This window comes from Salmo salar, unplaced genomic scaffold (assembly GCF_905237065.1).
Source record: "Salmo salar unplaced genomic scaffold, Ssal_v3.1, whole genome shotgun sequence".
NCBI classification, from domain to species: Eukaryota; Metazoa; Chordata; class Actinopteri; order Salmoniformes; family Salmonidae; genus Salmo; species Salmo salar.
In genome coordinates, this window is record NW_025548133.1 from 20,548 (window position 1) to 44,274 (window position 23,727).

Sequence of the window (23,727 nt, forward strand, 5' to 3'; positions counted from 1 at the left end):
GAATTTTATCGACAGAGCGTTCGCCCTTAGTTTAGGGATCCCCGTTATTATTCCTGTGGTTAGACCTTTCCCGGTACACGCTCTGGATAGTCGACCATTAGAGTCCGGGCTAATCAGGGAAGCCACCATCTCCCTGGCCATGGTGACGCAAGGGGGTCACGAGGAGAAGATCAGTCTCTTCCTCATTGACTCTCCTGCATTTCCCGTGGTGCTAGGCCTTTCCTGGTTGGCTCGTCATAACCCCACCATTTCCTGGCAACAGAGGGCTCTCACGGGGTGGTCGCGAGAGTGCTCGGGGAGGTGTGTAGGGGTTTCCGTTGGTGCTACCACGGTGGAAAGTCCAGACCAGGTCTCCACCGTGCGCATCCCCCCTGAATCTGCCGATTTGGCTCTCGCCTTCTCCAAGAAGAAGGCGACTCAATTACCACCCCATCGACGGGGGGATTGTGCGATAAATCTCCTGGTAGACGCTGCACTTCCCAGGAGTCACGTGTATCCTCTGTCGCAAGCAGAGACGGCGGCTATGGAGACATATGTCTCTGATTCCCTGCGTCAGGGGGACATTCGGTCCTCCACTTCACCCGCCACCTCGAGTTTCTTTTTGGTGAAGAAGAAGGACGCAGGTTTACGCCCCGTGCATTGACTATCGAGGTCTCAATCAAATCCCGATGAGGTACAGTTACCCGCTACCTCTCATCGCCACGGCGATTGAGTCAATGCACGGGCGCGCGTCTTCACTAAACTGGATCTCAGGAGCGCGTACAACCTGGTGCGTATTCAGGAGGGAGACGAGTGGAAGACGGTGTTTAGTACAACCTTTAGGGCATTATGAGTACCTCGTCATGCCGTACGGGTTGATGAACGCTCCATCAGTCTTCCAATCCTTTGTGGACGAGATCTTCAGGGACCTGCACGGGCAGGGTGTAGTGGTGTATATCGACGACATTCTGATATACTCCGCTACAGCGACGAGCATGTGTCTCTGGTACGCAGGGTGCTGGGTCATGACCTGTACGTCAAGGCTGAGAAATGCCTGTTCTTCCAACAGTCCGTCTCCTTCCTAGGGTACCGCATTTCCACCTCAGGGGTGGAGATGGAGAGTGATCGCATTTCAGCCGTGCGTAATTGGCCGACTCCCACCACGGTAAAGGAGGTGCAGAGGTTTTTAGGGTTTGCCAACTACTACCGGAGGTTTATCCTGTCAGGGATTTCTTCGTCGGAGGACGATATAGCGAAATCATCGTCGGAAAAAGATTACCAAAATGCAGCAGGGTTGTGATAGTTCATTTTTGAACATTTAATAAACTCAAAAACGAACATACAAAAATAACAAAACGAACTCGCGATTTACAGACAGTCCTGTTAGGCTCACACACGCTAAACACGAAACAATCTCCCACAAATACACAGACAAACACACCCAACTAATATAGGACTTCCAATCAAAGGCAACACCACACAGCTGCCTTCAATTGGAAGTCCACCCCAATTAACTCAACATAGAAACAGATCAACCAGACTACACATAGAAATACATCAACATAGACCATAACTCAAAACCCGGAAATAATAAATCAAACGCCCTCCTAACTAACACACCACCCTGAACCACATAAAACAAATACCCTCTGCCACGTCCTGACCAAACTAAAATGACAATTAACCCTTATACTGGCCAGGACGCGACATATCCGGGGTTTTGGCCAGGTGGCTGCTCCCATTACCTCACTGCTGAAGGGGGGGTCCTGTACGTCTGCAGTGGTCGGCTGAGGCGGACAGGGCTTTTGGGCACCTGAGAACTCTGTTTACCTCGGCTCCCGTGCTGGCCCATCCGGATCCCTCTTTGGCGTTCATAGTGGAGGTGGACCCGTCTGAGGCTGGGATAGGAGCTATGCTCTCTCAGCGCTCAGGCACGCTAACGAAGCTCCGCCCCTGTGCTTTCTTCTCGAAGAAGCTCAGCCCGACGGAGCGAAACTATGACGTGGGGGACCGGGAGCTGTTGGCTGTCGTCAAGGCTTTGAAGGCATGGAGACATTGGCTTGAGGGGGCTAAACAACCTTTTCTCATCTGGACTGACCACCGCAATCTGGAGTACATCCGGGCAGCGAGGAGACTGAATCCTCATCAGGCAAGGTGGGCCATGTTCTTTACCCGTTTTGTGTTTACCATGTCCTACAGACCAGGTTCCCAGAATATGAAGGCAGATGCACTGTCCCGGCTGTATGACACAGAGGAGCGGCCCCTGGATCAGACTCCCATACTCCCGGCCTCCTGCCTGGTATCGCCGGTCATGTGGGAGCTGGACGTGGACATTGAGCAGGCGTTGCGTACAGAGCCCGCTCCCCTCCAGTGTCCCGTCGGGCGTCTGTACGTCCCGTCTGCTGTCCGTGACCAGTTGATCTATTGGGTCCACAAGTCCTCTGGTCATCCGGGGATCGGTCGGACAGTGAGCTGTCTGACTGGGAAGTACTGGTGGCCCACTTTGGCTAAGGACGTGAGGGTTTATGTTTCCTCTTGCTCGGTGTGCACCCAGTGCAAGTCTCCTAGGCACCTGCCCAGAAGTAAGTTACAACCCTTACCCGTTCCACAACGGCCGTGGTCGCACCTATCGGTAGATTTCCTTAACGATCTTCCTCCCTCACAGGGTAACACCGCAATCCTGGTCGTTGTGGATCGTTTTTCTAAGTGCTGTCATCTCCTCCCTTTACCCGGTCTCCCTACGGCCCTACAGACTGCGGAGGCCCTGTTTACACACGTCTTCCGGCACTACGGGGTGCCTGAGGACATAGTGTCTGATCGGGGTCCCCAGTTCACGTCGAGGGTCTGGAGGGCGTTCATGGAACAACTGGGGGTCTCGGTCAGCCTTACCTCAGGGTTTCACCCAGAGAGTAATGGGCAGGTGGAGAGAGTAAACCAGGATGTGGGTAGGTTTCTGAGGTCCTATTTCCAGGACTGGCCGGGGGAGTGGGCAGCGTTCGTGCCCTGGGCAGAGATGGCCCAGAAATCGCTCCGCCACTCCTCCACTAACCTTACCCCCTTCCAGTGCGTACTGGGGTATCAGTCAGTTCTGGCTCCTTGGCATCAGAGTCAGACCGAGGCTCCTGCGGTGGACGACTGGTTCTGGCGTGCGGAGGAAACATGGGACGCCGCCCATGTCCACCTTCAGCGCGCCTCGCTGCGTCAGAAAGTGGGCGCAGACCGTCACCGCAGTGAGGACCGGGTCTGGCTCTCGACCCGAAACCTGCCCCTTCGCCTGCCCTGCCGGAAGCTGGGCCCACGGTTTGTGGGGCCATTCAAAGTCCCGAGGAGACTGAACGAGGTGCGTTACAGGTTACCGCTTCCCCCGATTACCGTATTAACCCCTCGTTCCATGTGTCTCTCCTCAGGCCGGTGGTGGTTGGTCCGCTCCAGGAATCTGAGGTGCGGGAGGTTCCTCTGCCCCCTCTGGACATCGAGGGGCCCGGCGTACTCTGTTCGTTCCATCCTGGATTCGAGACGTCGGGCGGGTGGCCTTCAGTACCTCATGGAGTGGGAGGGTACGGATCGGAGGAGAGGCGCTGGGTTCCGGTGGCGGATGTGTTGGACCCTGAACTGCTGCGCGAGTTCCACCGTCGCCGGCCGGATCGCCCCTGCGCCTCGCCCTCTGGGTCGTCCCCGAGGTCGGTGCCAACGCGCTGCTGGAGCCACGGGGGGTACTGTCACGACTTCCGCTGGAAGTCGGCTCCTCTCCTTGTTCGGGCGGCGTCGGCGGTCAATGTCACCGGCTTTCTAGGCCATCGCCGCTCCATTTGTTTTGTCTTGTTCCCTGCACACCTGGTTTTCATTCCCTAATCACACAGCATGTATTTATTCCTCTGTTCCCCTCCATGTCTTTGTGTGAGATTGTAATTGTTACGTGTTTCGTGTGTACCAGGCTGGGTTTTTGTCCGTTAGTATTGGGAAACACTGACAGACTCTCAGAACATAGACAACCAGGATCCTTCAGTATATGGAAACACTAAAAGAATCCAGACTGACAACGTTTAAACACCAAATAACGTAGAGCAGAAATAGGCCGATACCCGCTAATTATCATAATCCAGGAAAAAAAAACGTTAAATTCTACAACCACCTAAAAGGAAGCGATTCCCAAACCTTCCATAACAAAGCCATCACCTACAGAGAGATGAACCTGGAGAAGAGTCCCTAAGCAAGCTGGTCCTGGGGCTCTGTTCACAAACACAAACAGACCCCACAGAGCCCCAGGACAGCAACACAAACAGACCCCACAACCAAATCATGTGAAAATAAAAAATATATTTACTTTGGAAAGAATTAACAAAAAACAGAGCAAACTAGAATGCTATTTGTCCCTAAACAGAGAGGACACAGAGGCAGAATACCTGACCACTGTGACTGACCCAAACTTAACAGACGCTTTGACAGGTTATATCCTGCCTGTTTGGCCCTGTCCGGGGGTATCATCGGATGGGGCCACAGTGTCTTCTGATCCCTCCTGTCTCAGCCTCCAGTATTTATGCTGCAGTAGTTTATGTGTCGGGGGGCTAGGGTCAGTCTGTTACATCTGGAGTATTTCTCTTGTCTTGTCCGGTGTCCTGTGTGAATTTAAATATGCTCTCTCTAATTCTCTCTTTCTCTCTTTCTGTCTTTCTCTCGGAGGACCTGAGCCCTAGGACCATGCCTCAGGACTACCTGGTATGATGACTCCTTGCTGTCCCCAGTCCACCTGGCCGTGCTGCTGCTCCAGTTTCAACTGTTCTGCCTGCGGCTATGGAACCCTGACCTGTTCACCGGACGTGCTTGTTGCACCCTCGACAACTACTATGATTATTATTATTTGACCATGCTGGTCATTTATGAACATTTTAACATCTTGACCATGTTCTGTTATAATATCCACCCTGCACAGCCAGAAGAGGACTGGCCACCCCTCATAGCCTGGTTCCTCTCTAGGTTTCTTCCTAGGTTTTTGGCCTTTCTAGGGAGTTTTTCCTAGGGAGTTTTTCCTAGCCACCGTGCTTCTTTCACATGCATTGCTTGCTGTTTGGGGTTTAAGGCTGGGTTTCTGTACAGCACTTTGAGAATATCAGCTGATGTACGAAGGGCTATATAAATACATTTGATTTGATTTGACTATGTACTGTGAGCATAGCCTTGCTATTGAGAAAGGTCACTGTTGGCTCTCAAGAGAAGACAGGCTATGTGCAACACTGCCCACAAAATGAGGTGGAAACTGAGCTGCCACTTCCTAACCTCCTGCCCAAATGTATGACCATATTAAAGACACATATTTCCCTCAAATTACACAGATCCACAAAGAATTAGAAAACAAACCCAATTTTGATAAACTCCCATATCTACTGGGTGAAATACCACAGAGTTTAATCACAGCAGCAAGATGTGTGACCTGTTGCCGCAAGAAAAGGTCAACCAGTGAAGAACAAACACCATTGTAAATACAACCCATATTTATGTTTATTTATTTTCCCTTTTGGACTTTAACTATTTGCACATCGTTACAACACTGTAGACATGACATGACATCTGAAATGTCTCTCTATTCAGAGATACTAACCGGAGGTGTCTGATCAGAGATACTAACCGTCTGATCAGAGATACTAACCGTCTGATCAGAGATACTAACCGTCTGATCAGAGATACTAACCGGAGGTGTCTGATCAGAGATACTAACCGGAGGTGTCTGATCAGAGATACTAACCGTCTGATCAGAGATACTAACCGTCTGATCAGAGATACTAACCGGAGGTGTCTGATCAGAGATACTAACCGTCTGATCAGAGATACTAACCGTCTGATCAGAGATACTAACCGGAGGTGTCTGATCAGAGATACTAACCGTCTGATCAGAGATACTAACCGTCTGATCAGAGATACTAACCGGAGGTGTCTGATCAGAGATACTAACCGTCTGATCAGAGATACTAACCGGAGGTGTCTGATCAGAGATACTAACCGGAGGTGTCTGATCAGAGATACTAACCGGAGGTGTCTGATCAGAGATACTAACCGGAGGTGTCTGATCAGAGATACTAACCGTCTGATCAGAGATACTAACCGGAGGTGTCTGATCAGAGATACTAACCGGAGGTGTCTGATCAGAGATACTAACCGGAGGTGTCTGATCAGAGATACTAACCGGAGGTGTCCGATCAGAGATACTAACCGTCTGATCAGAGATACTAACCGTCTGATCAGAGATACTAACCGGAGGTGTCTGATCAGAGATACTAATCGTCTGATCAGAGATACTAACTGTTTGATCAGAGATACTAACCGGAGGTGTCTGATCAGAGATACTAACCGTCTGATCAGAGATACAAACTGGAGGTGTCTGATCAGAGATACTAACCGTCTGATCAGAGATACTAACCGGAGGTGTCTGATCAGAGATACTAACCGTCTGATCAGAGATACTAACCGGAGGTGTCTGATCAGAGATACTAACCGTCTGATCAGAGATACTAACCGGAGGTGTCTGATCAGAGATACTAACCGGAGGTGTCTGATCAGAGATACTAACCGTCTGATCAGAGATACTAACCGGAGGTGTCTGATCAGAGATACTAACCGTCTGATCAGAGATACTAACCGTCTGATCAGAGATACTAACCGGAGGTGTCTGATCAGAGATACTAACCGGAGGTGTCTGATCAGAGATACTAACCGGAGGTGTCTGATCAGAGATACTAACCGTCTGATCAGAGATACTAACCGGAGGTGTCTGATCAGAGATACTAACCGGAGGTGTCTGATCAGAGATACTAACCGGAGGTGTCTGATCAGAGATACTAACCGGAGGTGTCCGATCAGAGATACTAACCGTCTGATCAGAGATACTAACCGTCTGATCAGAGATACTAACCGGAGGTGTCTGATCAGAGATACTAACCGTCTGATCAGAGATACTAACTGTTTGATCAGAGATACTAACCGGAGGTGTCTGATCAGAGATACTAACCGTCTGATCAGAGATACAAACCGGAGGTGTCTGATCAGAGATACTAACCGTCTGATCAGAGATACTAACCGGAGGTGTCTGATCAGAGATACTAACCGTCTGATCAGAGATACTAACCGGAGGTGTCTGATCAGAGATACTAACCGTCTGATCAGAGATACTAACCGGAGGTGTCTGATCAGAGATACTAACCGGAGGTGTCTGATCAGAGATACTAACCGTCTGATCAGAGATACTAACCGGAGGTGTCTGATCAGAGATACTAACCGTCTGATCAGAGATACTAACCGTCTGATCAGAGATACTAACCGGAGGTGTCTGATCAGAGATACTAACCGGAGGTGTCTGATCAGAGATACTAACCGGAGGTGTCTGATCTTCCAGGCCACGGTGTGAAACAGAGTGGAGGAGATGAATAGACCGCTAAGCCCCGCCCCGTACAACCAGGCGCAGCAGCCTGCCATTGGTCCACAGACAGGAAGTAGAGTACAGACCCGCCCACCAGGCTGGGGATGATCCAGACCTGTGGAGGATCATGGGTAAACAAGGCATTGTGGGTAGAACCAGAGATAAACAGATGAATCTGTAGATAGGTGGTGTGTGTAACTCACTCCATGGGTGGCACAGTTCGCGGCATGTTCATAGTCTGTAGGTCGATATCTCTCACTGGATGGAACTCTGCCATTCATGAACCTGGAAAACACACAACCAGGATACTGCTGAACACAACCAGGATACTGCTGAACACAACCTGGATACTGCTGAACACTACCAGGATACTGCTGAACACAACCAGGATACTGCTGAACACAACCAGGATACTGCTGAACACAACCAGGATACTGCCATTCAACCAGGATACTGCTGAACACAACCTGGATACTGCTGAACACTACCAGGATACTGCTGAACACAACCAGGATACTGCTGAACACAACCTGGATACTGCTGAACACTACCAGGATACTGCTGAACACAACCTGGATACTGCTGAACACTACCAGGATACTGCTGAACACAACCAGGATACTGCTGAACACATCCAGGATACTGCTGAACACAACCAGGATACTGCTGAACACAACCAGGATACTGCTGAACACAACATGGATACTGCTGAACACAACCAGGATACTGCTGAACACAACCAGGATACTGCTGAACACAACCAGGATACTGCCATTCAACCAGGATACTGCTGAACACAACCAGGATACTGCTGAACACAACCAGGATACTGCTGAACACAACCAGGATACTGCTGAACACAACCAGGATACTGCTGAACACAACCAGGATACTGCTGAACACTACCAGGATACTGCTGAACACTACCAGGATACTGCTGAACACAACCAGGATACTGCTGAACACAACCATTCAACCAGGATACTGCTGAACACAACCAGGATACTGCTGAACACAACCAGGATACTGCTGAACACAACCTGGATACTGCTGAACACAACCAGGATACTGCTGAACACTACCAGGATACTGCTGAACACAACCAGGATACTGATGAACACAACCAGGATACTGCTGAACACAACCAGGATACTGCTGAACACTACCAGGATACTGCTGAACACAACCAGGATACTGCTGAACACAACCAGGATACTGCTGAACACAACCAGGATACTGCTGAACACAACCAGGATACTGCTGAACACAACCAGGATACTGCTGAACACAACCAGGATACTGCTGAACACAACCATTAAACCTGGATACTGCTGAACACAACCAGGATACTGCTGAACACAACCAGGATACTGCTGAACACAACCTGGATACTGCTGAACACAAACAGGATACTACTGAACACAACCAGGATACTGCTGAACACAACCAGGATACTGCTGAACACAACCAGGATACTGCTGAACACTAACTGGATACTGCTGAACACTAACTGGATACTGCTGAACACAACCAGGATACTGCTGAACACAACATGGATACTGCTGAACACAACCAGGATACTGCTGAACACAACCAGGATACTGCTGAACACAACCAGGATACTGCTGAACACAACCAGGATACTGCTGAACACTACTAGGATAAAGCTGAATACAACCGTGGATACTGCTGAACACAACCTGGATACTGCTGAACACAACCAGGATACTGCTGAACTCTGCCATTCAACCAGGATACTGCTGAACACCCCCAGGATACTGCTGAACACAACCTGGATACTGCTGAACACAACCAGGATACTGCTGAACACAACCAGGATACTGCTGAACACAACCAGGATACTGCTGAAACAACCAGGATACTGCTGAACACAACCAGGATACTGCTGAACACAACCAGGATACTGCTGAACACAACCAGGATACTGCTGAACACAACCTGGATACTGCTGAACACAACCAGGATACTGCTGAACACAACCAGGATACTGATGAACACAACCAGGATACTGCTGAACACAACCAGGATACTGCTGAACACAACCAGGATACTGCTGAACACAACCAGGATACTGCTGAACACAACCTGGATACTGCTGAACACAACCAGGATACCGCTGAACACAACCAGGATACTGCTGAACACAACCAGGATACTGCTGAACACAACCTGGATACTGCTGAACACAACCAGGATACTGCTGAACACAACCAGGATACTGCTGAACACAACCAGGATACTGCCATTCAACCAGGATACTGCTGAACACAACCAGGATACTGCTGAACACAACCTGGATACTGCTGAACACAACCAGGATACTGCTGAACACAACCAGGATACTACTGAACACAACCAGGGTACTGCTGAACACTACCAGGATACTGCTGAACTCTGCCATTCAACCAGGATACTGCTGAACTCTACCATTCAACCAGGATACTGCTGAACTCTATCATTCAACCAGGATACTGCTGAACTCTGCCATTCATGAACCTGGATACTGCTGAACTCTGCTGTTTAATGTGTCTCCTGGCCTCTATAATGTGTGTGTGTGTGTGTGTGTGTGTGTGTGTGTGTGTGTGTGTGTGTGTGTGTGTGTGTGTGTCTGTGTGTCTGTGTCTGTGTCTGTGTGTGTGTGTGTGTGTGTGTGTGTGTGTGTGTGTGTGTGTGTGTGTGTGTGTGTGTGTGTGTGTCTGTGTCTTGTGTGTGTGTGTGTGTCTTTAATCAGCAGTAAATCTCTCAATCCCAGTTTACAGAGAGGCACATCTGGACATGTTATGAAACCACATTTCATAAGTCAACACACACACACACACACACACACACACACACACACACACACACACACAGACACACACACATCACAGGGTTCACGGTAGTGCCTGATTCAACACAGGGTCCCTCGGCCCGAGCAGAAGCTGTGTGACGGGAAGGTTCAGGGTTCAGGGGTCAGGGTTCAGGGTTCAGGGGTCAGGGTTCAGGGTTCAGGGTTCAGGGTTCAGGGTTCAGGGGTTCAGGGTTCAGGGGTCAGGGTTCAGGGGTCAGGGTTCAGGGTAGCTATTTACTTTCATGTTGTTTGGTTAGTTGCGTCATTCCACACATTGTGTTAAATCTGTTTGTATTTTCTCTAAATCCCTTTCAGTATTTTCTCTAAATCCCTTTCAGTATTTTCTTTAAATCCCTTTCAGTATTTTCTCTAAATCCATTTCTACCATTTTGATGTATAAGATGATCCATTTCCCCATATAAAGGTTTTAGTTACCTAGAGAGATACGGGATGTGGAGGCTGCTCTAACGGGCCTTATTCAGCTCATAAAGGTTTTAGTTACCTAGAGAGATACGGGATGTGGAGGCCGCTCTAACGGGCCTTATTCAGCTCATAAAGGTTTTAGTTACCTAGAGAGATACGGGATGTGGAGGCTGCTCCTAACGGGCCTTATTCAGCTCATAAAGGTTTTAGTTACCTAGAGAGATACGGGATGTGGGAGGCCGCTCTAACGGGCCTTATTCAGCTCATAAAGGTTTTAGTTACCTAGAGAGATACGGGATGTGGAGGCCGCTCTAACGGGCCTTATTCAGCTCATAAAGGTTTTAGTTACCTAGAGAGATACGGGATGTGGAGGCTGCTCTAACACGCCTTATTCAGCTCATAAAGGTTTTAGTTACCTAGAGAGATACGGGATGTGGGGCTGCTCTAACGGGCCTTATTCAGCTCATAAAGGTTTTAGTTACCTAGAGAGATACGGGATGTGGAGGCTGCTCTAACGGGCCTTATTCAGCTCATAAAGGTTTTAGTTACCTAGAGAGATACGGGATGTGGAGGCTGCTCTAACGGGCCTTATTCAGCTCATAAAGGTTTTAGTTACCTAGAGAGATACGGGATGTGGAGGCTGCTCTAACGGGCCTTATTCAGCTCATAAAGGTTTTAGTTACCTAGAGAGATACGGGATGTGGAGGCTGCTCTAACGGGCCTTATTCAGCTCATAAAGGTTTTAGTTACCTAGAGAGATACGGGATGTGGAGGCTGCTCCAACGGGCCTTATTCAGCTCATAAAGGTTTTAGTTACCTAGAGAGATACGGGATGTGGAGGCTGCTCTAACGGGCCTTATTCAGCTCATAAAGGTTTTAATTACCTAGAGAGATACGGGATGTGGAGGCTGCTCTAACGGGCCTTATTCAGCTCATAAAGGTTTTAGTTACCTAGAGAGATACGGGATGTGGAGGCTGCTCTAACGGGCCTTATTCAGCTCATAAAGGTTTTAGTTACCTAGAGAGATACGGGATGTGGAGGCTGCTCTAACGGGCCTTATTCAGCTCATAAAGGTTTTAGTTACCTAGAGAGCTACGGGATGTGGAGGCCGCTCTAACGGGCCTTATTCAGCTCATAAAGGTTTTAGTTACCTAGAGAGATACGGGATGTGGAGGCCGCTCTAACGGGCCTTATTCAGCTCATAAAGGTTTTAGTTACCTAGAGAGATACGGGATGTGGAGGCTGCTCTAACGGGCCTTATTCAGCTCATAAAGGTTTTAGTTACCTAGAGAGATACGGGATGTGAAGGCTGCTCTAACACGCCTTATTCAGCTCATAAAGGTTTTAGTTACCTAGAGAGATACGGGATGTGGAGGGTGCTCTAACTGGGCCTTATTCAGCTCATAAAGGTTTTAGTTACCTAGAGAGCTACGGGATGTGGGAGGCTGCTCTAATGGGCCTTATTCAGCTCATAAAGGTTTTAGTTACCTAGAGAGATACGGGGATGTGGAGGCCGCTCTAACGGGCCTTATTCAGCTCATAAAGGTTTTAGTTACCTAGAGAGATACGGGATGTGGAGGCTGCTCTAACGGGCCTTATTCAGCTCATAAAGGTTTTAGTTACCTAGAGAGATACGGGATGTGGAGGCTGCTCTAACGGGCCTTATTCAGCTCATAAAGGTTTTAGTTACCTAGAGAGATACGGGATGTGAAGGCTGCTCTAACACGCCTTATTCAGCTCATAAAGGTTTTAGTTACCTAGAGAGATACGGGATGTGGAGGGTGCTCTAACGGGCCTTATTCAGCTCATAAAGGTTTTAGTTACCTAGAGAGATACGGGATGTGGAGGCTGCTCTAACGGGCCTTATTCAGCTCATAAAGGTTTTAGTTACCTAGAGAGATACGGGATGTGGAGGCTGCTCTAACGGGCCTTATTCAGCTCATAAAGGTTTTAGTTACCTAGAGAGATACGGGATGTGGAGGCTGCTCTAACGGGCCTTATTCAGCTCATAAAGGTTTTAGTTACCTAGAGAGATACGGGATGTGGAGGCTGCTCTAACGGGCCTTATTCAGCTCATAAAGGTTTTAGTTACCTAGAGAGATACGGGATGTGGAGGCTGCTCTAACGGGCCTTATTCAGCTCATAAAGGTTTTAGTTACCTAGAGAGATACGGGATGTGGAGGCTGCTCTAACGGGCCTTATTCAGCTCATAAAGGTTTTAGTTACCTAGAGAGATACGGGATGTGGAGGCCGCTCTAACGGGCATTATTCAGCTCATAAAGGTTTTAGTTACCTAGAGAGATACGGGATGTGGAGGCCGCTCTAACGGGCCTTATTCAGCTCATAAAGGTTTTAGTTACCTAGAGAGATACGGGATGTGGAGGCCGCTTTAACGGGCCTTATTCAGCTCATAAAGGTTTTAGTTACCTAGAGAGATACGGGATGGAGGCTGCTCTAACGGGCCTTATTCAGCTCATAAAGGTTCTAGTTACCCAGAGAGATACGGGATGTGGAGGCTGCTCTAACGGGCCTTATTCAGCTCATAAAGGTTTTAGTTACCTAGAGAGATACGGGATGTGGAGGCTGCTCTAACGGGCCTTATTCAGCTCATAAAGGTTTTAGTTACCTAGAGAGCTACGGGATGTGGGGGGCTGCTCTAACGGGCCTTATTCAGCTCATAAAGGTTTTAGTTACCTAGAGAGATACGGGATGTGGAGGCTGCTCTAACGGGCCTTATTCAGCTCATAAAGGTTTTAGTTACCTAGAGAGATACGGGATGTGGAGGCTGCTCTAACGGGCCTTATTCAGCTCATAAAGGTTTTAGTTACCTAGAGAGATACGGGATGTGGAGGCTGCTCTAACGGGCCTTATTCAGCTCATAAAGGTTTTAGTTACCTAGAGAGATACGGGATGTGGAGGCTGCTCTAACGGGCCTTATTCAGCTCATAAAGGTTTTAGTTACCTAGAGATACGGGATGTGGAGGCTGCTCTAACGGGCCTTATTCAGCTCATAAAGGTTTTAGTTACCTAGAGAGATACGGGATGTGGAGGCTGCTCTAATGGGCCTTATTCAGCTCATAAAGGTTTTAGTTACCTAAAGAAATACGGGATGTGGAGGCCGCTCTAACGGGCCTTATTCAGCTCATAAAGGTTTTAGTTACCTAGAGAGATACGGGATGTGGAGGCTGCTCTAACGGGCCTTATTCAGCTCATAAAGGTTTTAGTTACCTAGAGAGATACGGGATGTGGAGGCTGCTCTAACGGGCCTTATTCAGCTCATAAAGGTTTTAGTTACCTAGAGAGATACGGGATGTGAAGGCTGCTCTAACACGCCTTATTCAGCTCATAAAGGTTTTAGTTACCTAGAGAGATACGGGATGTGGAGGCCGCTCTAACGGGCCTTATTCAGCTCATAAAGGTTTTAGTTACCTAGAGAGATACGGGATGTGGAGGCCGCTCTAACGGGCCTTATTCAGCTCATAAAGATTTTAGTTACCTAGAGAGATACGGGATGTGGAGGCCGCTCTAACGGGCCTTATTCAGCTCATAAAGGTTTTAGTTACCTAGAGAGATACGGGATGTGGAGGCTGCTCTAACGGGCCTTATTCAGCTCATAAAGGTTTTAGTTACCTAGAGAGATACGGGATGTGGAGGCTGCTCTAACGGGCCTTATTCAGCTCATAAAGGTTTTAGTTACCTAGAGAGATACGGGATGTGGAGGCCGCTCTAACGGGCCTTATTCAGCTCATAAAGGTTTTAGTTACCTAGAGAGATACGGGATGTGGAGGCTGCTCTAAAGGGCCTTATTCAGCTCATAAAGGTTTTAGTTACCTAGAGAGATACGGGATGTGGAGGCCGCTCTAACGGGCCTTATTCAGCTCATAAAGGTTTTAGTTACCTAGAGAGATACGGGATGTGGAGGCCGCTCTAACGGGCCTTATTCAGCTCATAAAGGTTTTAGTAACCTAGAGAGATACGGGATGTGGAGGCCGCTCTAACGGGCCTTATTCAGCTCATAAAGGTTTTAGTTACCTAGAGAGATACGGGATGTGGAGGCCGCTCTAACGGGCCTTATTCAGCTCATAAAGGTTTTAGTTACCTAGAGAGATACGGGATGTGGAGGCCGCTCTAACGGGCCTTATTCAGCTCATAAAGGTTTTAGTTACCTAGAGAGATACGGGATGTGGAGGCTGCTCTAACGGGCCTTATTCAGCTCATAAAGGTTTTAGTTACCTAGAGAGATACGGGATGTGGAGGCTGCTCTAACGGGCCTTATTCAGCTCATAAAGGTTTTAGTTACCTAGAGAGATACGGGATGTGGAGGCTGCTCTAACGGGCCTTATTCAGCTCATAAAGGTTTTAGTTACCTAGAGAGATACGGGATGTGGAGGCTGCTCTAACGGGCCTTATTCAGCTCATAAAGGTTTTAGTTACCTAGAGAGATACGGGATGTGGAGGCTGCTCTAACGGGCCTTATTCAGCTCATAAAGGTTTTAGTTACCTAGAGAGATACGGGATGTGGAGGCTGCTCTAACGGGCCTTATTCAGGTCATAAAGGTTTTAGTTACCTAGAGAGATACGGGATGTGGAGGCTGCTCTAACGGGCCTTATTCAGCTCATAAAGGTTTTAGTTACCTAGAGAGATACGGGATGTGGAGTCTGCTCTAACGGGCCTTATTCAGCTCATAAAGGTTTTAGTTACCTAGAGAGATACGGGATGTGGAGGCTGCTCTAACGGGGCCTTATTCAGCTCATAAAGGTTTTAGTTACCTAGAGAGATACGGGATGTGGAGGCTGCTCTAACGGGCCTTATTCAGCTCATAAAGGTTTTAGTTACCTAGAGAGATACGGGATGTGGAGGCCGCTCTAACGGGCCTTATTCAGCTCATAAAGGTTTTGTTACCTAGAGAGATACGGGATGTGGAGGCCGCTCTAACGGGCCTTATTCAGCTCATAAAGGTTTTAGTTACCTAGAGAGATACGGGATGTGGAGGCCGCTCTAACGGGCCTTATTCAGCTCATAAAGGTTTTAGTTACCTAGAGAGATACGGGATGTGGAGGCTGCTCTAACGGGCCTTATTCAGCTCATAAAGGTTTTAGTTACCTAGAGAGATACGGGATGTGGAGGCTGCTCTAACGGGCCTTATTCAGCTCATAAAGGTTTTAGTTACCTAGAGAGATACGGGATGTGGAGGCTGCTCTAACGGGCCTTATTCAGCTCATAAAGGTTTTAGTTACCTAGAGAGATACGGGATGTGGAGGCTGCTCTAACGGGCCTTATTCAGCTCATAAAGGTTTTAGTTACCTAGAGAGATACGGGATGTGGAGTCTGCTCTAAAGGGCCTTATTCAGCTCATAAAGGTTTTAGTTACCTAGAGAGATACGTGATGTGGAGGCCGCTCTAACGGGCCTTATTCAGCTCATAAAGGTTTTAGTTACCTAGAGAGATACGGGATGTGGAGGCCGCTCTAACGGGCCTTATTCAGCTCATAAAGGTTTTAGTTACCTAGAGAGATACGGGATGTGGAGGCCGCTCTAACGGGCCTTATTCAGCTCATAAAGGTTTTAGTTACCTAGAGAGATACGGGGATGTGGAGGCCGCTCTAACGGGCCTTATTCAGCTCATAAAGGTTTTAGTTACCTAGAGAGATACGGGAGTGGAGGCCGCTCTAACGGGCCTTATTCAGCTCATAAAGGTTTTAGTTACCTAGAGAGACACGGGATGTGGAGGCTGCTCTAACGGGCCTTATTCAGCTCATAAAGGTTTTAGTTACCTAGAGAGATACGGGATGTGGAGGCCGCTCTAACGGGCCTTATTCAGCTCATAAAGGTTTTAGTTACCTAGAGAGATACGGGATGTGGAGGCCGCTCTGGCCTCCACAACCATCAACCAACCATCAACCCCAACCATCAACCAACCAAATCAACCATCAACCAACCATCAACCAACCCCAACCATCAACCAACCCAACCCAACCCCAACCATCAACCAACCCCAACCATCAACCAACCCAACCATCAACCAACCATCAACCAACCCAACCCCAACCATCAACCAACCCAACCCCAACCATCAACCAACCCAACCCCAACCATCAACCAACCCCAACCATCAACCAACCCAACCCCAACCCCACCCCAACCATCAACCAACCCCAACCATCAACCAACCCCAACCCCAACCATCAACCAACCCCAACCCCAACCATCAACCAACCCAACCCCAACCATCAACCAACCCCAACCATCAACCAACCCAACCCCAACCATCAACCAACCCCACCCCAACCATCAACCAACCCAACCCCAACCATCAACCAACCCCAACCATCAACCAACCCCAACCCCAACCATCAACCAACCCAACCCCAACCATCAACCAACCAACTAACAACAATATTAGTTCAGTAGTTGAATAAAACGTCCCTTTATCAGAGTAATATTAATTCCTCTGTCTGGAATAATATTCTACCTACCTTCCATATCGGCTCTTCTTAGAGTCCATACCGGCAACAACATGGATTTAACAGTTTCACTCGGCCCCGTTACTGTTCTCAACTAGCGAGGCCGCAACGGATTACCCTGGGCACAAACAGGAGCCCACACTGGGAGGGAGGGAGGGAGAGAGAGGGAGGGAGGGAGCGAGAGAGAGAGAGAGGGAGGGAGGGAGAGGGAGGGAGGGAGGGAGGGAGGGAGAGAGAGAGAGAGAGAGGGAGGGAGGGAGGGAGGGAGGGAGGGAGGGAGGGAGGGAGAGGGAGAGAGAGGGAGAGGGAGGGAGCGAGAGAGGGCGAGAGAGAGGGAGAGAGGGAGAGAGAGGGAGGGAGAGAGGGAGAGAGGGGAGAGGGAGGGAGGGAGGAAGGGAGAGAGGGAAGGAGGAGGAGAGAGAGGGAGAGAGAGGGAGGAGAGAGGGGAGGGAGAGAGAGAGAGAGAGAGAGGGAGCGAGAGAGGGCGAGAGAGAGGGAGGGAGCGAGAGAGGGAGAGAGAGAGGAGAGAGGGAGAGAGAGAGGGAGGGAGAGAGAGAGGGAGAGAGAGGGAGAGGGAGGGAGGGAGGTAGGGAGAGAGAGGGGGAGGGGAGAGAGAGGGAGGGAGAGAGGGAGGGAGGGAGGAAGGGAGAGGGAAGGAGGGGAGGGAGGGGGAGAGGGAGAGAGGGAGGGAGAGGGAGAGATAGGCGAGGAGTGCGAGGGAGAGAGAGAGAGAGAGAGAGAGAGAGAGAGAGAGAGGGGTAGAGAGAGAGAGAGAGAGACAGAGAGAGAGAGAAAGAGAGAGAGAGAAAAGAGAGAGAGAGGGGGGAGAGAGGGAGAGGGAGAGGGGGAGAGGTAGGGAGAGAGAGGGAGAGGGAGAGAGGGAGAGGGAGGGACTCATAAGCTGCTGCTACTCTGTTTATTATCCATCTGATTACCAAGTCCCTTTTACCCACCTACTCAGAGAGGCCGCTGCTGACATTAAGACCCAATCACGGGCCACTTTAATAATGTTTACATATCTTACATTGCTCATATGTATTCACTGTATTTTATACCATCTGCTGCATCTTGCCTGTGCCGCTCAGCCATCCCTCATCCATATATTTATATGTACATATTCTCATTCACCCCTTTAGATGTGTGTGTATTAGGTAGTTGTTGGGAATTGTTAGATTACTAGTTAGATATTACTGCACTGTCGGAACTAGAAGCACAAGCATTTCACCACACTCACATTAACACCTGCTAACCATGTGACCATTAACATCTGCTAACCATGTGACCAATAACACCTGCTAACCATGTGACCAATAACACCTGCTAACCATGTGACCAATAACACCTGCTAACCATGTGACCAATAACATCTGCTGACCATGTGACCAATAACATCTGCTAACCATGTGACCAATAACATCTGCTAACCATGTGACCAATAACATCAGCTAACCATGTGTATGGACCAATAACATCTGCTGACCATGTGACCAATAACACCTGCTAACCATGTGACCAATAACACCTGCTAACCATGTGACCAATAACATCTGCTAACCATGTGACCAATAACATCTGCTAACCATGTGTATGGACCAATAACATCTGCTGACCATGTGACCAATAACACCTGCTAACCATGTGACCAATAACACCTGCTAACCATGTGACCAATAACACCTGCTAACCATGTGATCAATAACATCTGCTAACCATGTGACCAATAACATCTGCTAACCATGTGACCAATAACATCTGCTAACCATGTGACCAATAACACCTGCTAACCATGTGACCAATAACATCTGCTAACCATGTGACCAATAACATCTGCTAACCATGTGACCAATAACATCTGCTGACCATGTGACCAATAACATCTGCTAACCATGTGACCAATAACATCTGCTAACCATGTGACCAATAACATCTGCTAACCATGTGTATGGACCAATAACATCTGCTGACCATGTGACCAATAACATCTGCTAACCATGTGACCAATAACACCTGCCAACCATGTGACCAATAACACCTGCTAACCATGTGACCAATAACATCTGCTAACCATGTGACCAATAACATCTGCTAACCATGTGACCAATAACATCTGCTAACCATGTGACCAATAACATCTGCTAACCATGTGACCAATAACATCTGCTAACCATGTGACCAATAACATCTGCTGACCATGTGACCAATAACATCTGCTAACCATGTGACCAATAACATCTGCTAACCATGTGACCAATAACATCTGCTAACCATGTGACCAATAACATCTGCTAACCATGTGACCAATAACATCTGCTGACCATGTGACCAATAACATCTGCTAACCATGTGACCAATAACATCTGCTGACCATGTGACCAATAACATCTGCTAACCATGTTACCAATAACATCTGCTGACCATGTGACCAATAACATCTGCTAACCATGTGACCAATAACATCTGCTAACCATGTGACCAATAACACCTGCTAACCATGTGACCAATAACATCTGCTAACCATGTGACCAATAACATCTGCTGACCATGTGACCAATAACATCTGCTAACCATGTGGACCAATAACATCTGCTAACCATGTGACCAATAACATCTGCTAACCATGTGACCAATAACATCTGCTAACCATGTGACCAATAACATCTGCTAACCATGTGACCAATAACATCTGCTAACCATGTGACCAATAACACCTGCTAACCATGTGACCAATAACATCTGCTAACCATGTGACCAATAACATCTGCTAACCATGCGACCAATAACATCTGCTAACCATGTGTATGGACCAATAACATCTGCTAACCATGTGACCAATAACATCTGCTAACCATGTGACCAATAACACCTGCTAACCATGTGACCAATAACATCTGCTAACCATGTGACCAATAACACCTGCTAACCATGTGACCATTAACATCTGCTAACCATGTGACCAATAACACCTGCTAACCATGTGACCAATAACATCTGCTAACCATGCGACCAATAACATCTGCTAACCATGTGATGGACCAATAACATCTGCTAACCATGTGACCAATAACATCTGCTAACCATGCGACCAATAACATCTGCTAACCATTTGACCAATAACACCTGCTAACCATGTGACCAATAACATCTGCTGACCATGTGACCAATAACATCTGCTAACCATGTGACCAATAACATCTGCTAACCATGTGACCAATAACATCTGCTAACCATGTGACCAATAACATCTGCTAACCATGTGACCAATAACATCTGCTAACCATGTGACCAATAACATCTGCTAACCATGTGACCAATAACATCTGCTAACCATGTGACCAATAACATCTGCTAACCATGTGACCAATAACATCTGCTAACCATGTGACCAATAACATCTGCTGACCATGTGACCAATAACATCTGCTAACCATGTGTGACCAATAACATCTGCTAACCATGTGACCAATAACATCTGCTAACCATGTGACCAATAACATCTGCTAACCATGTGACCAATAACATCTGCTAACCATGTGACCAATAACATCTGCTAACCATGCGACCAATAACATCTGCTAACCATGTGATGGACCAATAACATCTGCTAACCATGTGACCAATAACATCTGCTAACCATGTGACCAATAACACCTGCTGACCATGTGACCAATAACATCTGCTAACCATGTGACCAATAACATCTGCTAACCATGTGACCAATAACATCTGCTAACCATGTGACCAATAACATCTGCTAACCATGTGACCAATAACATCTGCTAACCATGCGACCAATAACATCTGCTAACCATGTGGGACCAATAACATCTGCTAACCATGTGACCAATAACATCTGCTAACCATGCGACCAATAACATCTGCTAACCATGTGACCAATAACATCTGCTGACCATGTGACCAATAACATCTGCTAACCATGTGACCAATAACATCTGCTAACCATGTGACCAATAACATCTGCTAACCATGTGACCAATAACACCTGCTAACCATGTGACCAATAACATCTGCTAACCATGCGACCAATAACATCTGCTGACCATGGCGACCAATAACACCTGCTAACCATGTGACCAATAACATCTGCTGACCATGTGTATGGACCAATAACACCTGCTAACCATGTGACCAATAACATCTGCTAACCATGTGACCAATAACATCTGCTAACCATGTGACCAATAACATCTGCTAACCATGTGACCAATAACATCTGCTAACCATGTGGACCAATAACATCTGCTAACCATGTGACCAATAACATCTGCTAACCATGTGACCAATAACACCTGCTAACCATGTGACCAATAACATCTGCTAACCATGTGACCAATAACATCTGCTAACCATGTGACCAATAACATCTGCTAACCATGTGACCAATAACATCTGCTAACCATGTGACCAATAACATCTGCTGACCATGTGACCAATAACACCTGCTAACCATGTGACCAATAACATCTGCTGACCATGTGTGGACCAATAACACCTGCTAACCATGTGACCAATAACATCTGCTAACCATGTGACCAATAACATCTGCTAACCATGTGACCAATAACATCTGCTGACCATGTGTGTGGACCAATAACACCTGCTAACCATGCGACCAATAACATCTGCTGACCATGTGACCAATAACATCTGCTAACCATGTGACCAATAACATCTGCTAACCATGTGACCAATAACATCTGCTAACCATGTGACCAATAACATCTGCTAACCATGTGACCAATAACATCTGCTAACCATGTGACCAATAACATCTGCTAACCATGTGACCAACAACATCTGCTAACCATGTGACCAATAACATCTGCTAACCATGTGACCAATAACATCTGCTAACCATTTGACCAATAACATCTGCTAACCATGTGACCAATAACATCTGGTAACCATGTGACCAATAACATCTGCTAACCATGTGACCAATAACATCTGCTAACCATGTGACCAATAACATCTGCTAACCATGTGGACCAATAACATCTACTAACCATGTGACCAATAACATCTGCTAACCATGTGACCAATAACATCTGCTAACCATGTGTATTTTTTATTTCTCTAGTTTGTCTAACTTTTTAACTCTGGATTGTTGTGAAAGGCACACGCGTACATTCACACTCCTTCACACCCTTGACTTTTTTCCACATTTTGTTACGTTACAGCCTTATTCTAAAATGGATTATATAAAATCCTCAGCAATCTACACGCAACACCCCATAATGACAGAGAAAAACGTTTTTTTTTAAAAAGTTTTTAGCAAATTTGTTAATTAAAAATAAAAAACAGACACCTTATTTACATAAGTATTCAGACCCTTTGCTATGAGACTCGAAATTGAACTCAGGTGCATCCTGTTTCCATTGATCATCCTTGAGATGTTTCTACAACTTGGAGTCCACTTGTGGTAAATTCCAACAGTTGACAGCGTACGTCGGAGCAAAAACCAAGCCATGAGGTCGAAGGAATTGTCCGTAGAGCTCAGAGACAGGATTGTGTCGAGGCAGAGATCTGGGGAAGGGTACCAAAACATTTCTGTAGCATTGAAGGTCCACAAAAACAAAGTGGCCTCCATCATTCTTTAAATGGAAGAAGTTTGGAACCACCAAGACTCTTCCTAGAGCTGGCCGCCCGGCCAAACTGAGCAATCGGGGGACCTGATGGTCACTCTGACAGAGCACCAGAGTTCCTCTGTAGAGATGGGAGAACCTTCCAGAAGGACAACCATCTCTGCAGCACTCCACCAATCAGGCCTTTATGGTAGAGTGGCCAGACGGAAGCCACTCCTCAGTTAAAGGTACATGACAGGCCGCTTGGAGTTTGCCAAAAGGCACCTAAAGACTCTCAGACCATGAGAAACAAGATTGTCTGGTCTGATGAAACCAAGATTGAACTCTTTTGGCCTGAATGCCAAGCATCACATCTGGAGGAAACCTGGCACCATCCCTACGGTACAGCATGGTGGTGGCAGCATCATGCTGTGGGGATGTTTTTTCAGCGACAGGGACTGGGAGACTAGTCAGGATCGAGGGAAAGATGAACGGAGAAAAGTACAGAGAAATCCTTGATGAAAACCTGATCCAGAACCTCAGACTGGGGCGAAGGTTCACCTTCCAACAGGACAACGACCTTAAGCACACAGCCAAGACAACGCAGGAGTGGCTTCAGGACAAGTCTCTGAATGTCCTTGAGTGGCCCAGCCAGAGCCCGGACTTGAACCTGATCGAAAATCTCTGGAGAGACCTGAAAATAGCTGTGCAGCAACGCTCCCCATCCAACCTGACAGAGCTTGAGAGGATCTGCAGAGAAGAATGGGAGAAACTCCCCAAATACAGGTGTGCCGAGCTTGTAGCGTCACACCCAAGAAGACTCGAGGCTGTAATCGCTGCCAAAGCTGCTTCAACAAAGTACTGAGTAAAGGGTCTGAATACTTATGTAAATGTTATGTAAATGTTTTTAATTTTTAATACATTTGCCTAAAAATTCTAAAAACCTGTTTTTGCTTTGTCATTATGGGGTATTGTGTGTAGATTGATGAGGAGGGAAAAAACAATTTAATACATTTTAG

The 23,727-nt window shown here is 47.5% G+C and overlaps 1 pseudogene; it reads right to left on the bottom strand.

The window, feature by feature from the left end:
* LOC123732689 (monocyte to macrophage differentiation factor 2-like) overlaps window positions 1-17,176 on the bottom strand; it is a 28,884-nt pseudogene extending 11,708 nt beyond the window's left edge.
* Window positions 17,177-23,727: the final 6,551 nt, after the last annotated feature.